Raw genomic sequence first — 17,500 nt, 5'->3', positions numbered from 1 at the left:
GCTACTACTACTACTACTACTACTACTACTACTACTACTACTACTACTACTACTACTACTGCTGCTGCTGCTGCTGCTGCTCCTGCTGATGTTCCTTTCACTACTACTACTACTACTACTACTACTACTACTACTACTACTACTACTACTACTACTGCTGCTGCTGCTGCTGCTGCTGCTATCACATCCATTAACACAAATGTTACAGTTAGAAGTCAAACACGCCTGGATTTTGTTCCCCCTTTAAGGAATGAACACGACAAATGAAGGTGCTGCCACAGGTGTTGTCTTGACACCTGTGACAAATCCCACCAGGTGTTGAGGATGGCTACCGATACCTCACCACACACACACACACACACTCTCACACATCCACCCACCCACCCACCCACACACACACACGCACACACACACACACTCACACACACACACACCTGGCTGGGTCATGCCTAAATAAACTAGTACTACACTGCACTAGTCTCAGTTTGTGCCATTAAACTACGTAGCGTCAGTTTATATTCACGTACTGGCACTAACCTTCCGTCACCTAATGTACCGCATTCCAAGAAGCAATACCAGGGCTTCCTTGCATAATGGTACGTACCGTTTGCCCTTTCTGTTATATTTTTGCTTCTTTTTCTACTCGTTTCACAATTCCGTATTTTTTAAAAAATTTTGAGTTTCATTTTTCTGGTCAGTGTTTAGATTTTTCTTGTTCGGTTTGTATTATATTTTGGTTTGACTTCTTTACTGTGTGTGTGTGTGTGTGTGTGTGTGTGTGTGTGTGTGTGTGTGTGTGTGTGTGTGTGTGTGTGTGTGTGTGTGTGTGTGTGTGTGTGTGTGTGTGTGTGTGTGTGTGTACCTCATGACCTCTGTCTCTCATAACTACTGCCAAACACAATCCCGCCACTCTATACATCCTCTCCTAGGGTCGTGGACCAAGCCAGGTTTTCACACGGGCAAGCCAGTTCACTGCACCGCCTTGCTGCATACCTACCTGTGAATTAAACTTAAACACTAGATTCCTCCCGACCACCTAACCATTATTAGGTCAGATATTTACAACAGCGACCTCAAACTCACTCACACTCAGACAGGAAATCATAGAACTCAGACAGGAAATCACAGAACACTGTATTACTGATTGTAGAACGAATATTACTGATTGTAGTTAAACACAATATTTTTTTTAAGAACACTAACATAAAAGGATAAGATAAATAACATCTAGCTGATTTAACTCACGCAGGAAATCACAGAACACTAAAATTGACTCCCGGAGAGAGAAAAAGAATATGTATTGGTGAATGTAGTTAAACACAATGATCTTTAAGAGTAATACCACAATTGTATACGAAAATGATCATCTAACTCATTTAACTCAGGCAGAAAATCACGGAAGACTAAAAAGCAGCCGAGGTGAGGAAAAGAAAAAAATGTATTATTGGTTATAGTTAAACACAATAATCTTCTTTCAAAACACTGGCATGGACTGAATAAGATACTTAAAAACGAACTCATATAACTCAAGCTGGAAATCAAGGAACTCTAAAAATAACTGAAAAAAAAGGAAAGAATACAAAAGAAGATGGAGAGAGAGAGCATGAGCAGGTGAACTTACAAAACACAACAGTTCTCCTTACCAACTCCATCTCATCTCAATAAACAAAAGAAAATCGAGAGAATGTGAGCACGTGAACTTAAAACACAATACTTTCCCTCAACAACTCCATCACATCAATAAAAAAAATAATAAATAAATAAATAAATAAATAAATAATAAATAAAATCTAATAAATAAATGAATATTTAAATAAGATAAAATAAAAAATAAAAATGAACCAAACGTGGAACCTAATTAAAAAAAAAATCTTAAATTAACTAAATATTTAAAAGTTTCCAAAAAAAAAAGACCCGTAAATACAAACGAAACAAAAACTCAACTTTGAACAAAAAAAAAAAAAAAAACACGATGCAATAATTAACAGGAAAAAAAAGAGAAAAAAAAGAAGAAAAAAAAAACGAACATGCAGGGCCAGTCAGAAGTGGTCCTAGCGTCACGAATTGCCTTGTTACTTATTGCTTATTACTTCCTACTGTTACTTACCATTATTGGAGAGCCGCGCCTGCCTGTCTAGGAGTGCCGGGGCCTCTGGGAACACAAGGCTACCGGGACTCAATACCTGTGGCCAAACAAAAGCAAGTGAAAATATACGTAAAACGGAAAAAAAAGAAAAAAAAGGAAAATGTAAAAAAGTTGGTGATCGTTAAAGTTCCTGTGTTTAGTTTGGTCCGGTTTCATTTGGTTTGGTTTGGTTAAGTTGAGGTAGGGTGGGCTGGGGTGGGTTGGGTTGGGGTAGGGAGGGGTGGGGTGGGGGTAGGGTTGGGTTAGTTTGGCTTGAGTTGGGCTGGGTTGGTTTTGTTAGGTTTGGTTAGGTTAGGTTACGATAGGTTAGGTTAGGTTAGGTTAGGTTAGGTTAGGATAGGTTAGGTTACGATAGGTTAGGTTAGGTTAGGTTACGATAGGTTAGGTTAGGTTAGGTTAGGTTACGATAGGTTAGGTTACGATAGGTTAGGTTAGGTTACGATAGGTTAAGTTAGGTTAGGTTACGATAGGTTAGGTTAGGTTAGGTTAGGTTACGATAGGTTAGGTTACGATAGGTTAGGTTAGGTTAGGTTAGGTTACGATAGGTTAAGTTAGGTTAGGTTACGATAGGTTAGGTTAGGTTAGGTTAGGTTACGATAGGTTAAGTTAGGTTAGGTTACGATAGGTTAGGTTACGATAGGTTAGGTTAGGTTAGGTTACGATAGGTTAGGTTACGATAGGTTAGGTTAGGTTAGGTTAGGTTACGATAGGTTAAGTTAGGTTAGGTTACGATAGGTTAGGTTAGGTTAGGTTAGGTTAGGTTACGATAGGTTAGGTTAGGTTAGGTTAGGTTAGGTTAGGTTGGGTTTGGTTTGGTTTGATTGGTTGGTTTGGTTGTTTCGGTTGGGACTGGGTTTGATTTGGTTTGGTTTGGTCTGTTTCATTGGTCTAGTTTGGGTTGGATGATGTATCTATATGCAATAAATAAATAAATAAATAAATAAATAAACAAATAAAAATCCATTGAAACATAATAGTAATAAAACCAAAACTTAAAATCTTACACACGTTTTCCTATTATATGAGAGAGAGAGAGAGAGAGAGAGAGAGAGAGAGAGAGAGAGAGAGAGAGAGAGAGAGAGAGAGAGAGAGAGAGAGAGAGAGAGAGAGAGAGAGAGAGAGAATAATATTTCTTGTCACAGAAGGTAGTCTTGCCCTCAGCCTAGTATTGATCTTGCTTGCTCCTCCTCCTCTTCCTCCTAGTCGTCGTCCTCTTCCACATCCTCCTCAACCTTTCACCTCCACCTCATCTTACTCCTCCCCTTCGATCTCTTCCTCTTCTTCCAGGTTCATGTTATATTCAGTTTTCAGGTTTCTACTCCTCCTCCTGCTCCTCCATAACAATCAACATACTAACAGTTTCATAATCAACAATGAATAAGTCAATGAAAAACTGAGCAGTTATTTTTATATGAAATCGATATATATTTTCTGAGATCCTAATAACAGAGCGCACGCACGTGCGCGCAAGTTCACACACACACACACACACACACACACACACACACACACACACACACACACACACACACACACACACACACACACACACACACACACACACACACACAGTCATGAACGTAATGGAAGAAATTAATTAACTATTTTAGAATGAGGACTTTCACATTAATTATTTTCACGAATAAAGCAGAGAGAGAGAGAGAGAGAGAGAGAGAGAGAGAGAGAGAGAGAGAGAGAGAGAGAGAGAGAGAGAGAGAGAGAGAGAGAGAGAGAGAGAGAGAGAGAGACACTTGAAATTGATAAGATAGAATGAGAAAAGAACACGACGAGGATGAATGAGAGGAGGAAGAAAACGGAGGATAAAAGGAAAGATACAAGAGAATTAGAATTAAACAGAGTTGGACGTAGAAAGAGAAACGTTGAAGCGAGCAAACTGCTGGAGGAGGAGGAGGAGGAGGAGGAGGAGGAGGAGAAGGAGGAGACAGGGAATAGTGGTCATCTAACTCAAGAAAGAGGTCAGTTTCTCTTTCCTCCAAAGTGCTTCTTCTTCCTCCAAGCTCCTCCTCCTCCTCCTAGTCCCACTGCGGCTTCTTTCGAGTTTGTTTTCTCAATTTTCTCAGTCGAAGATCATTCTTTTTCTTCTCGGCTTTATCACTTGTGTGGCTTTCCTCCTTTATATGACTCTCCATCTCCCCGTGTCCTACTCTCTCTCTCTCTCTCTCTCTCTCTCTCTCTCTCTCTCTCTCTCTCTCTCTCTCTCTCTCTCTCTCTCTCTCTCTCTCTGCTTTAACTGTTTTTATTTATTCATTCATTATCATCCTTCCTTGTTTTTCTTTGTTATTTTTAGATACTTTGATTTGTATTCTTGTTTCTCATTTACTATTTATATTTACTTCTTTTTTCTTATATTTCTTGTGGTTGTTATCATATTATCTCTTATTATTCATCCAAGAGCAAAACATGACAACAAAAAACACTTCACTCATATTTGTTGCATTATTTATATTACTACTATCTTTTATTCATTATTTCCCAAGAGCAACGCCAGACAACACACAACATAACACACATATAATACCATAACACGAACATAACACCTTGTAACACATAAGCAACACCAACAGCCGTCTAAACCTCATGACTCCTGGTGGTGGTGGTGGTGGTGGTGGTGGTGGTGGTGGTGGGTGGTGGTGGTGGTGTTATTGCCTAAAGGTGTAATTTCCATGCAATTATCATTAATTTGAATGCATTAATATTTAAGAGGGGAAATAAAAGGAGGCTTGTTCGCTATACGTGTTTCACATTACGCTGCATTTACTAGTGCGCTCAAATACACTACTAATATACCGGAAGTCTGGTCAGGCGCACGCACACACGCACGCTTACAGAACACAGCGACTTGAAGTGTATATAAGTTCATTAATTAATAAGGGAGGAAATTAATCTTGTGCTTTTTGTATAAATGCGCCGTAATTCAGTTAAGTTATGTAATTATGTGCTCTCGTAATTCTTCATATGTCTGTCCTGAGTCACCTGCCTCGTGTTAAGGCGAGGATAGTGATGGGTGAAGTGAGGTGCAGTGAGGTGTAGTCATGAATGTAGTGCAATGAATAGGGGAGACTGGGTAGATTGTAAGGGAGAGTGAATATAATGAATGATATGTATGGTGTATTTTTTTTTTTAGTGTTTAGCCATGAATACAGTAATGAAGTGATGAGTAAAGGACTAGACTCATGAATATAGTGTAGTGAATTGGAGTGCTGTGGGTATAGTGATGGCTGAGTATAGTGTATGTTTCTGGGTGTATAGTGTTGGGTATACTGATGAGATGGTGTGTAATGAAGTTAACATAACCTAACCAAACCTATTTCAACCAAACCAAACCTAATCTAACAAAGCCTAACTTAACAAAACCTAACTTAACCAAACCTAACGTAAACTAACCAAACCTAACAGTATGGTAAAGATGTATGAGATTATTTAGTGGTTAGAAATTTGTATAGTTGAAGTACACTCACCGTAAGTAACACACACACACACACACACACACACACACACACACACACACACACACACACACACTACATACTTTTTTTCTTCCGGTTTCCCTTCTCCTCCAGTTTAATTATTCTGTTAGGTTTAAGACAAGAAAACAACGGGAGAGTTACAAATCACTGATGACTTGTTCCATTTTTAAGCATCACACTGCCTTTCCTTTGCTTAGAGTGGACTAGACACCTTGACAGTGAGACAGACTTGAAGTGGTACGTAAGATCAGGTAGATAGAAAAGTTGATATAGAAAAGCAAGGGAACTTTACAAATTATTCATGACTTTGTACGCAACACACCATCTTATCCTTTCTTACCGTAGACTAGACACCTTGATAGATAAACACAAGATACAGGCAGGTGAAATCAGATACACAAAATGGTGTAATGTAAGAAAAAAATAGGGGGCATTACAGATTACTGACTATACACAACACACGACCACTCCTTCGCTTACAATGGACTGGACACCTTGACAGAAAAACAAACATGGCACGAGCAGGTGAGATTAGGTGGATGAGAGACTTAATATGGAAAAAAGGCAGGAAAACAAGTAATGGTCACAAATATTCCTGATAACTTTATATACTCGTACATGATCTTTCCTTCTCCATACTAGACTGAACACCTTAATAGAGAGACAGACACAGTACAGGTAGGGGAAATCATATGGGCGTGGGGCTCAGGGTAGGAAAACAACAGGTTACAGACAATTGATAAGGGCAAAAGTACACAGCAAGAGATACCTGTGTTGATGAGAGATTCCGCACAGGTGAGGAGTGAAAAGGTACGCTGGGAAGAATTACTGGAAATGAGAGGGAGAGATATGGACAATGGAAATGTACGAACGCAAAGGGAAGGTAAATGAAGGGTTAGATGTAGAGTTAAAATAGGGATATGGAAGGTGAGAAGTTATGTATGTGAACGAAAACTTCTGGCATTGAAAGTTTTAGGGAGGAGGATGAAAGGTAATGAAAGGCTGAGTGAGTGATTGTATGGAGGGGAAAAATGTCTTAGGGGTAAGTATGGCAGGTGCATGTAAGAGGGACATAAAGTGATGGTTATAGAGGTAAATGATAGGGCACTTTTTAAAGGAAGCCAGCGAGGAGTATCTAATAACTTTCTTAACCAATTATTTAAAGAGAATTTAAGATAATATCAGTATACAATTTTATTTTCCAATTTTATTTATCTATTTATTTATTTATTTTTTTTTGTGTGTGTTTTCAAGATCTCAAAACAAGTCATGCTTTCAGTATAAATATGAATTTCCATTGAGAGAGAGAGAGAGAGAGAGAGAGAGAGAGAGAGAGAGAGAGAGAGAGAGAGAGAGAGAGAGAGAGAGAGAGAGAGAGAGAGAGAGAGAGAATACTGCATACGCGCCAGCCTTCACATAGCGAGATACAAGCAAGTGTTACTGAGCCAACACTGCAACACAAGGCGAGACTAGGCAACGAGGCGCGCGCACACACACACACACACACACACACACACACACACACACACACACACACACACACACACACTCAGGGCGTCGCCCTCAGCCCTCCTTGGTACACAGAAACAGGACACAAAGGCAAGACACTCATGTATGTAATTATATTCATTTATGTAATTTAGTTGTCATTTATGAAAGTTTTATTTATTTATTTATTTCGTGTTGTTGGTTTGATTCTATTCTTGTGATTGATTTTTCTTATTTGTTTTTTTGTTTGTTTGTTTATGTTTTCTTAATCATTTTAATTGGCTAAGCATTGTTATTATTATTATTATTATTATTATTATTATTATTATTATTATTATTATTATTATTATTATTACTATTATTATTATTATTATTATTACTATTATTTGTTACAATTTATCTATCATAATTATCACTTATTTATAACAAAAAATTATCATGTTTATATTTTTTTATCATTCTTTACCTATCGTTTATCATCTTTATGTACTATGTAATATGTAGTTTATGTACTATTCATCGAGTTATCACCAATCTATCACAAATTAACCCTTCCCTTTAATTAATTACCATCTATCCACCATTTCTAATATCAACGTCTCATTGCTGTCACTTATTAATCTCCACTTACCTACGACCTATCATTCATATACCCTTTCCGACCTGGATCAATCGTCTAATTTTTAACCATCGCACTTAAGACTATCAATTAACATTCACTTCTAAATAATCTCCATTATACAATTTTAATCAACTGCTAATCTATTCCAGCACTATTCATTTCCCGTGCCTAATAAAGATCTGTGTCAACTCTTCTCACACACACGCGCAGAGAAAAATGACTCTTCAATTGAATATTTTATCACATCTATCAACGTATGTCTGCTTATTAATTATTCCCCCTCTACTCATATTTTTTTCTAACCGCTTTCATTTTTCGCTCTGAATTAATATCTACGCTGATTCAATTCACGCGGATGAAAAATAATGTGTTGAGCTGATTAATTTATCACATCTATGTAACTGTGTAGTTTATATATCAGTGGGTTCTTTCCCCCTAAGCTTCACTTTGACTTATTATTTCGTTCGTAACAGAAATAAATTGATTCAATTGCGATATTATCCTTCAGTTCATAAATCTATTATATATTGTTTTTATTTTTTTCTGTATTTTCATGTGTCTTTTTATGTTGACTTTTATTAATGTTTTATCTGTTTTCTTATCGCTATATGTTGTCATTAATAGTTATCATTTTTCTTACCTATTTCTTTTTCTTCTTACTATTCTGTTTTTCAAATGTTATCAATATTTCCATATCTATTGTTTTTTTTCCGTTTTTTTTATTTTTATGAATGATCTTCCCACATCTCTCTCTCTCTCTCTCTCTCTCTCTCTCTCTCTCTCTCTCTCTCTCTCTCTCTCTCTCTCTCGCAACTAAGTAAGATAAACAAAGATCTGCATGAACTCGATCAAAGAAGACGAAAAAATAACCCCCATTTATTTATTTATCCTTTGCCAATATTCACCAGTGACTCCTACACATTTAATCGTCTTTCTATTTACCTTTCTACTTCATCCACCATTAATATTCTCATCTCCACTTACTCATTTATCCTTTGTCCATATCTAAAAACGTCCATCTTTTCCTACACCTCTATTTTTCTTCTATTTACCTCTCTACCTTTGTATTCTATTCTCCACCCATCTTACTAATATTTATCAATGTTTATTTTCTTTTCCCACACTTTCTCTTTGTCTCTATTATACCAAATTGTTTATATTATGTTCTGTATTCTACCTTATGAATCGTCATCAGTAACACCCTCACCAGTGTCTGTCTTTGCTATATTATTTTCTATTTGTTTATATTTTGCCCACATTTCATATTAAATACTCTATTCTATTTTACTAATCCTTACCAGTAACTCTCACCTATAAATATTCATCTATATTTCTTATTCTCTTATTTATTTCTCTACCTTACCCAACCTTTACATTTTATTCCCTCTCAAACTTAATCAGTAAATATCAGCTATCAGTATTCACCTACATTCCTTATTCTCCTTCTATTATTCTCTCTACCTTACCCAACTTATATTCTCTAACCTACCTCACCGATCTTAACCAGCTATCACCTTCACCTATCAATTCCTGTAAGAGAGAGAGAGAGAGAGAGAGAGAGAGAGAGAGAGAGAGAGAGAGAGAGAGAGAGAGAGAGAGAGAGAGAGAGAGAGAGAGAGAGAGAGAGAGAATCACGTAATAAATATCTTCCCCACATGACAGCGTCGCATGTTTGACCACAATACGCAAGAATAATAATAAACATTTGGCCATCCATCACAATACATATAGAAATTATCTTCGTTATCCACCTGATTCATCATAACCTTTCTAATTAACTTACCTTACTTACACCTCGATAGATTTCTTAATGCGCTTCCTCTCACTCTCTCTCACTAATGCATATGATTTACCTAAAAAATATAGCACCAGTACTTCTCTCTCTCTCTCTCTCTCTCTCTCTCTCTCTCTCTCTCTCTCTCTCTCTCTCTCTCTCTCTCTCTCTCTTCCACCCTCTTCTCCCTCTTCCCTTTGACTTTCTCTCCACTCATCTGATATTTCTTCCCTCCTCCAGTTCTTCACTTCCCTCCAGCCCGACTCTATCTCTCCGTCTCCCTCCCTCCTTTCTCTTCACTCAATGTTTCCTCCTCTCTCACTCCCCCAGTTCTCTCCAATCGCTGTCTCTTCTTTTCTCTCTTATCTTCTTCCTCCAGTTTTTTTTTTTTTTTTTGCTCTCTCTCTCTCTCTCTCTCTCTCTCTCTCTCTCTCTCTCTCTCTCTCTCTCTCTCTCTCTCTCACAGAGGGGGAGAGAGAGAGAGAGAGAGAGAGAGAGAGAGAGAGAGAGAGAGAGAGAGAGAGAGAGAGAGAGAGAGAGAGAGAGAGAGAGAGAGAGAGAGAGAGAGAGAATTGAGTTTTCGTATTATTAAATGCTCACCGTATTCCCTCTTTTTTTCCATTGGAGTTAATTAAATAGATTAATTTTTAGTACCCGTCGGAAAATTTATGACCAGCGGGATAAACTGATGCAGGAGTGAAGCGCGGGGCGGGCGGTGGCCATTGATAATTGAACGGCCGATGTTTTCACCTATCAATACCCCTCCCCCTCTCTCTCTCTCTCTCTCTCTCTCTCTCTCTCTCTCTCTCTCTCTCTCTCTCTCTCTCTGACCGGTGACAGGTCGCTGAGGTGAGCGTAGTAGGCACATAACGAGGAAAAACAGGTCGTGTTGGTTTATTATTGCTGTGTGTGTGTGTGTGTGTGTGTGTGTGTGTGTGTGTGTGTGTGTGTGTGTGTGTGTGTGTGTGTGTGTGTGTGTGTGTGTGTGTATTTCCCTAGTTGTATTGTACAGGGCACAAGCCAAAGCTCATTTTGTCCTGTCTCCATAACCACATTTATTCAGTTTCTCTTTAAGCACGTGTACACTGTTTGCCACAACCACCTCTTCCTTCAAATCATTCCAGATTTCAACAGTTCTATACGGGAAGCTGTATTACTTGATGTCGCTTGAACATCCACACTTCTTTATGTTCTTCACATGCCTTTCTGTCTTTCTCTCCCTCCTCCATCTGTGATACCAAGTCATTTCTGTCTATTCTTTCTATATTGTTTACTGATTTGTACATTGTTATCAGGTCTCCTCTTTCTCTTCTCTCTTGTAGTGTTGCCAATCACATCTCTTCAAGTCTTTCTTCATGGCTTAAGTCTTTGAATTCTGGTACCATCTTCGTCGCTGTTCTCTGTATTCCTTTCAGTTTCCGTATATCTTTTTTTTTTTCTATGTGGAACCCAAATTACTGCTGCGTATTCCAGTTTAGGTCGTATCATGCTTGTTATAATTTTCTCCATCATTTCTTTATCTAAATAGTTAAACGCCGCCCTAATGTTTGTTAACAAGCTGTATGTAGAACCGAATATCCCTTTATGTGCCTTTCAGGTGATAGTGTCCTGAATCATTACGCCAAAATTTTTCTTCATTACTTTTCATTATTATTTCCCCTCCCCTTTTTGTACTTCCACGAAGATCTTTTTTTCTTTTTTTTTTTACTTTTTTCTTGTGTGTGTGTGTGTGTGTGTGTGTGTGTGTGTGTGTGTGTGTGTGTGTGTGTGTGTGTGTGTGTGTGTGTGTGTGTGTGTGTGTGTGTGTGTGTGTGTGTGTGTGTGAAAAGTAACAACAGCAGCAGCAACATCATCAGCAACACCAAGAACAAAAAATATACAAGAAAACAATTAAAAAAATAACACAAAAACTGACAAACTTCTGCTGCTATGAAGAATGCAACTAATAAAATAATAACAGCAGCAATAACACTGCAAAAAAATTTGACAAATTTGCATACCTCACGAAATCTTGCTTTTGGAGAGGACTCCTGAGTGTTATGAGGCATGGAGAAGCACAATGAAGCACTCCATGAATCACTTAGAGGACGCATTAACCTACGCGAAGCTCGCGGAAGTAAGGAGTAAGGAGGACTGGCAATAAATCATCAGGAACACCAAAATTGCCAGCCACTGCACCGCTATTAGAGTTAACTACACCACGCCATCACCACCACGCACTGTGAGACTAAGGCGAGTGCTGTAAGGAGACTAAACACCATATTAAGGCCGTTATTGTACAAGTCATTTCCTGAAGAGCCTTGCGTGGTGTATTAAACGAGTTATGAAGATTATAAGGGTTGTTTCTTCTCCTACAGGATTAACACTATTAAATAACTAAACTCTGACTGTCTATTGCTTCTCCTGTTCATTGTTCTTTGTTTTCTTTCTTTTTGATTCGTTATTAGTGGTTTTGTGCGTTATACGCTTGTAATTGTACTTATTCAAGAGATTACGAGTGTTTTTTTGCTTGCAGAGTATTAAGGTATATAAAACAAAACTATTAACATGCTGACTGACTTTATCCCGATTTTCTCCCTTTTTTTTAATCCTTTATATGTAAAGTATCAAAACATCTCAAAAACTGTTATACTGACTGAACCTACGCAAATATTCTCCTGTCTGCGTCTTTTTTCTTTTCTTTCCTTTTGTCCGTTTTAGAATTTCAAAACATCTAAAAGAATACAATAAACTGTCTGACCTTATCCCATTCTCTGTAAGTTTTCTCTGATTTTTACTGAGCTAATGTTATTTTATCTATTTTCTTTTTTTATTGGTGTCCTTGGCCAGTCCCTGATGTGAAAGAAAAGGAAAGAAGGGTAAATCATGAGTGGGTAGGGAAAGATTCGCTTGATAGTAAAACGTTACTATAAAAAGAAAATACATATAATAAAAAAGTTTAAAAAAATAAGTAAAATAAATAATATAAATAAATAAAGTGTCAATAGATCAAGAAAGGTTAAGTTTACAATTTGACGTTCACTATTTTCATCATTATTTCTTAACCTCACATCACCATCATCATCACCACGCTGTTTGAACTTCCATTTGACCTCACCATCACCCTCACCCTCACCACGCGGCACCACGCATCACCAGAACAGTTCAATCATCCATCCACAGCCATCAGGCACCGTAAAAATATTAAATGTAGAAATAAAAGTTGATGAAAAACACAAATACAATCAAGTAAAATGGTGCCAAAGATCATATATAAATCAATAAATGAATCAAAGAAGCTGAAAAAAATTTTTGAAAAAAGAAATTAATATATATATATATATATATATATATATATATATATATATATATATATATATATATATATATATATATATATATATATATATATATATATATATATATATATATATACACACACACACACACTTCACAATAAAATAAATAAAAAATGGAAGCAGGTCAACAGTCACAGAGAAAGACGTCATCTATTTTATATTCTACTTGAATAAAAATTTCGCTGCTTTTTTATTTTCGTATATACAAGAAAAAAAAAAAAAGAAAAGGAAAAACACAAAGGAAAAATGCAAGTTATTGATTACACTCTACTTCAATGAAAACTTCGTCACTTTCTTCTTTTCATACATAAAAAAATAAATAAAATAAAGGAAAACTGTAAAGCCATTGATAAAAGACCTTTTTCTCTCGTTTATATATATACATTTTTTTTTCTTACCAAATAGCACAGAGTGAGATGTTATGGTGAGAGACAGAATGAGATAGCTTTAATCTATTAGGATGATTGCTCTCTCTCTCTCTCTCTCTCTCTCTCTCTCTCTCTCTCTCTCTCTCTCTCTCTCTCTCTCTCTCTCTCTCTCTCTCTCACTCTTCTCACTCTTCTCACTCTTCTCACTCTTCTCACTCTTCTCACTCTTCTCACTCTTCTCACTCTTCTCACTCTTCTCCCTCTCCTCCCTCTCCTCACTCTCACTCTCACTCTCACTCTCAATCTCACTCTCAATCTCACTCTCACCCTCCCTCTCCCTCTCCCTCTCCCTCTCCCTCTCCATCTCCATCTCCCTCTCCCTCTCCATCTCCATCTCCATCTCCATCTCCATCTCCATCTCCATCTCCATCTCCCTGTCCATCTCCATCTCCCTCACCCTCTCCCTCTCCCTCTCCCTCTCCCTCTCCATCTCTCCCTCTCCATCTCTCCCTCTCCATCTCTCCATCTCCATCTCCATTTCCACTTTTATTTCCATCTCCCTCTCTCTTTCTCCCTCATGCTATGTTGTAGACGTCACTAATTGAGAATTTCAATTATTGTTGTTACTGCTTCGTGTGTGTGTGTGTGTGTGTGTGTGTGTGTCTTCGTACATGCATGAATGGAGGCACGCACGCAAGCACGCACACATACACACACACACTGCCTACCTGTCTGCCAGCTTGCCAACCTGATCTAATTAAGCCATGGCACACAATTACCAAAATGACTCCTCAAATTCCCTTGCAAGGAGAAAATACACCAGGATTTGAAAACGAGATTCTAATGTACCTTGGTGACTGAGTGTTTAGTTAGATAAAATAGGAAAAAAATAAAATGTTTTGTGAGAAAAAAGAAAATTAGAAATAGGAGTGATTTAGGTAAGAGTTAAATTCAAATCCAGTTTCTGATACTATATGAGAGAGAGAGAGAGAGAGAGAGAGAGAGAGAGAGAGAGAGAGAGAGAGAGAGAGAGAGAGAGAGAGAGAGAGAGAGAGAGAGAGAGAGAGAGAGAGAGAGAGAGAGAGAGAGAGAGAGAGAGAATTTCCAGCATTCTCGTTGTTTTAGTTTAATTCCGTCTTTTTCTTTTCCTTTTGTCTTTCTCCTTCTTTCTTCTTTCTTTCCTTCTTAGTTATCTTCACCTTTTGCTTAGCTTCCTTTAGCAGTGGGTAAGGAGCTGCCTTCTCCTGTGCTATTCTGTCTCACCCACCAATAGAGTAGAATAGTTACCCAAACAGCCTAGTAAGGACCTCAGGGTCTGTTGCTGTCTGCTCCACCTTTGTATTCCTTTGTATTTCTTTTTTTTTCTCTAAAACGTTCTCTAAAACAGCACCATTAGTGAACTCTCAGCAACAGGATGGCAACACTTACACATGATTTTTCCCGTTTTTTTTTTTCCCTCGTTTTTCCCCGAGTATCATTTTTAGCAAAGTAAATTTTTGTCTGCAAGTGACGAGGAAATATCATTTTAATCACCACTACTTTCCACAAACAGAACCACAGCATTTTTTGGAGGGAGGGAGGGAGGGAGGGAGGGAGGGAGGGAGGGAGGGAGGGAGAGAGAGAGAGAGAGAGAGAGAGAGAGAGAGAGAGAGAGAGAGAGAGAGAGAGAGAGAGAGAGAGAGGAGAGAGTTTCATAAACTGAACTCATTACGATATTGTCTCATGCGACACACACAAACCTCTCTCTCTCTCTCTCTCTCTCTCTCTCTCTCTCTCTCTCTCTCTCTCTCTCTCTCTCTCTCTCTCTCTCTCTCTCTCTCTCTCTCTCTCTCTGCAATAAGATATTCCCAATAATCGGGACAGAAGAGGAGTGTGTGTAGTGACAGGAGCAAGCACACTCCATTGATACTGAGGATGATGATGATGATGATGATGATGATGATGATGATGATGATGATGATGATGATGATGATGATGATGATGAGGAGGAGGAGGAGGAGGAGGAGGAGGAGGAAGACAACGACAAAGGATTACTGAAGATACTCAAACATCAAAAAACCTTCAATTCCTTGTATGTTTGGGAACGATTTCTAACTACTGGGTGAAAGGACATGAAAGTAAAGCAAAATATGGATGGTTAAAGAAAAAAAAGTACCATGCTGTATGATAAATAGCTAAAAAACAGAAATAGTTTATAATATTGGAAGAGGAGGAGCAGGAGGAGGAAAAAACTGAAAACGAAAAGATGAAAAATAAACCAGTAAAATCTAAAACAATAAAACAAAACAAAAATAAATCAATCTCCGGCAACAACAAGCCATACACCAGACAAAACAAAAAGAAAAAGGAAAAAAAAGTGCAGGAAGAACACATAAAACACAAACGAAAAGAAGAAAACACAAGAAATAAAGGAAGAGGAAAAAGGGAAGAGAAACACCGCCACCGCCACCACCACCACCATCACCACCACCACCACAACCATCACCACCACCAGCAAGGGCGAAGTGAACACGAGGGACGTGCAGGATTCACAAACAATATTTTCCTTACCTCACTTTTTAAGCCTTGAATCTTTTACAGACTGACGCTTTCCAGCCCACCGCAGCTCCCGCCAGCCGCCCACAGAGCCCCGCCGCGCCGCCTCTGCTGGGGAAGGATGGACTTGTGCCTTCGGCCACCAGACTGCTTCACACACAGTCGCCTTTAATAATACCAGAAAAATAAGGATAATGAATAAATAAGTAAAGAAAAAATAAAGGAAAGAATATAGGTAAATAAATAAATTAAATTAAATAAATTAATTAATTAATTAACTAATAAACAAAATAAATAATGAAATGAATAAATATATAATGGAAATAATAAGCAGAGAAAGTAATGAAAAAAACAAATAAAGTTTAGTTACCTTATTTATCATTCCAGCTTCTGAATAAATAATAGAAATATTTAATAATAAAAAAGATAAGTACTTTATTCATAACTGCAATTTATGAATTAATAAGAGACGTTTAATAACAACAACAAAAAAATAAATAAAAAGGTTACTTAATTTATTCATTTTTGCGACTTTTGAACACGTAATAGAGACATTTCATCATTTTAATAAATCGGATAGTTTATTCAGCATTGCAGTCTCTGATTGAATAACAGACATTTGGTAACAAGTGGAACAAGACCAAGTAATCTATGTATCATTACAATTTTCAAGTAAATTAAAGAAACATGTAGAAAAATAGTCTTCGCTGCAACATGAATTATTCTTTTAATTATTAGATATTGACTTTTCTACATGGAACAAATTATATTAGCATAATTATCACCACAATTGCAGAATGAAATTAATGGTAGAAAAAATATTACGTAACCAAACAATTTTTCCTTTAATCTGGCTTAGGAAATAAAAAAGATACTGGAAAAAGAGACAATGAAAAAATCTGATAATATAAATAAACCAATTACCTTTTTTTTTTTTTTTTTTTAGGTGGGAACGGTACATATTATTTACCAACATCAAGGTTACGTAATGACCAAAGACGAAAGACTAGCCAGCAATGAAACCAAAACCCTAGATTTAAAGAAGGCATAGTTTCAATACTCTGTACACTACAACGTAATTAAAATAACATAAAACAACGAAATGAGAAGAATAACCCAACAAGCAGGGCACAACCAGACCATAAAGAAAGAGGCAAACAAGACAAAACGTTGCCTCTCAATGAAATTACATAACAGAAGCAGAGAGATCAATGAAACTCAACTTGCAGACTTGGAAATTTGATGATGATATGCAAGTCAACTGAGGCTAAATATGACAACGGAAAGCAAGGACAGAGACTGACTTTATTAATTTTTAAAAACGTCAGAACTACATCTGGGAACAAAACGAATGGAAAAAAGTAAAAAAAAAATCAGTTGGGAGTAAAAGAAAGGGAGAAATGAAATGAAGCTAAAATATAACAAGAAACAAAGACAGAAAATTACTTTATAATATTACAAAAAAAACGCAAAAACTGCAAAAAAAGAGCAACATGAAGGAAAGGAAAGCAAAATAAATAAATAAAGTCAGTTGGGAGTGAAGGACAGAGAAATAAGATTGAGAGAACACGCATTTCCCATCCTCTCCTCCTCCCATTGTCCCCCATTTCCATTCCCTTCCTCCTCTTGGTCAACCCCTCCCTCAGGTCATACTGGGCATAAAGGACATTACTATAATGCAGTAATGCAGGGAGGGTTATCACTGTAATCTCTCACTAGTGTAATGCCACTATAATTTCAA

General features: G+C 37.3%; 1 long non-coding RNA gene across 1 annotated transcript in view; it reads right to left on the bottom strand.

Moving 5' to 3' along the window:
• Window positions 1-2,035: 2,035 nt before the first annotated feature.
• Window positions 2,036-17,500, bottom strand: part of LOC135113646 (uncharacterized) — a 192,141-nt gene continuing 176,676 nt past the window's right edge. Inside the window, exons 3-4 of the long non-coding RNA XR_010274923.1 lie at window positions 15,775-15,925; window positions 2,036-2,183 (exon numbers count right to left, since the gene is read on the bottom strand). This is a non-coding gene — a long non-coding RNA (uncharacterized LOC135113646). The remainder of the gene's footprint in view (window positions 2,184-15,774; window positions 15,926-17,500) is intronic.

Source organism: Scylla paramamosain, chromosome 26, assembly GCF_035594125.1.
Source record: "Scylla paramamosain isolate STU-SP2022 chromosome 26, ASM3559412v1, whole genome shotgun sequence".
Lineage (NCBI taxonomy): Eukaryota > Metazoa > Arthropoda > Malacostraca > Decapoda > Portunidae > Scylla > Scylla paramamosain.
This window is presented reverse-complemented; position numbering and strand designations above follow the sequence as displayed.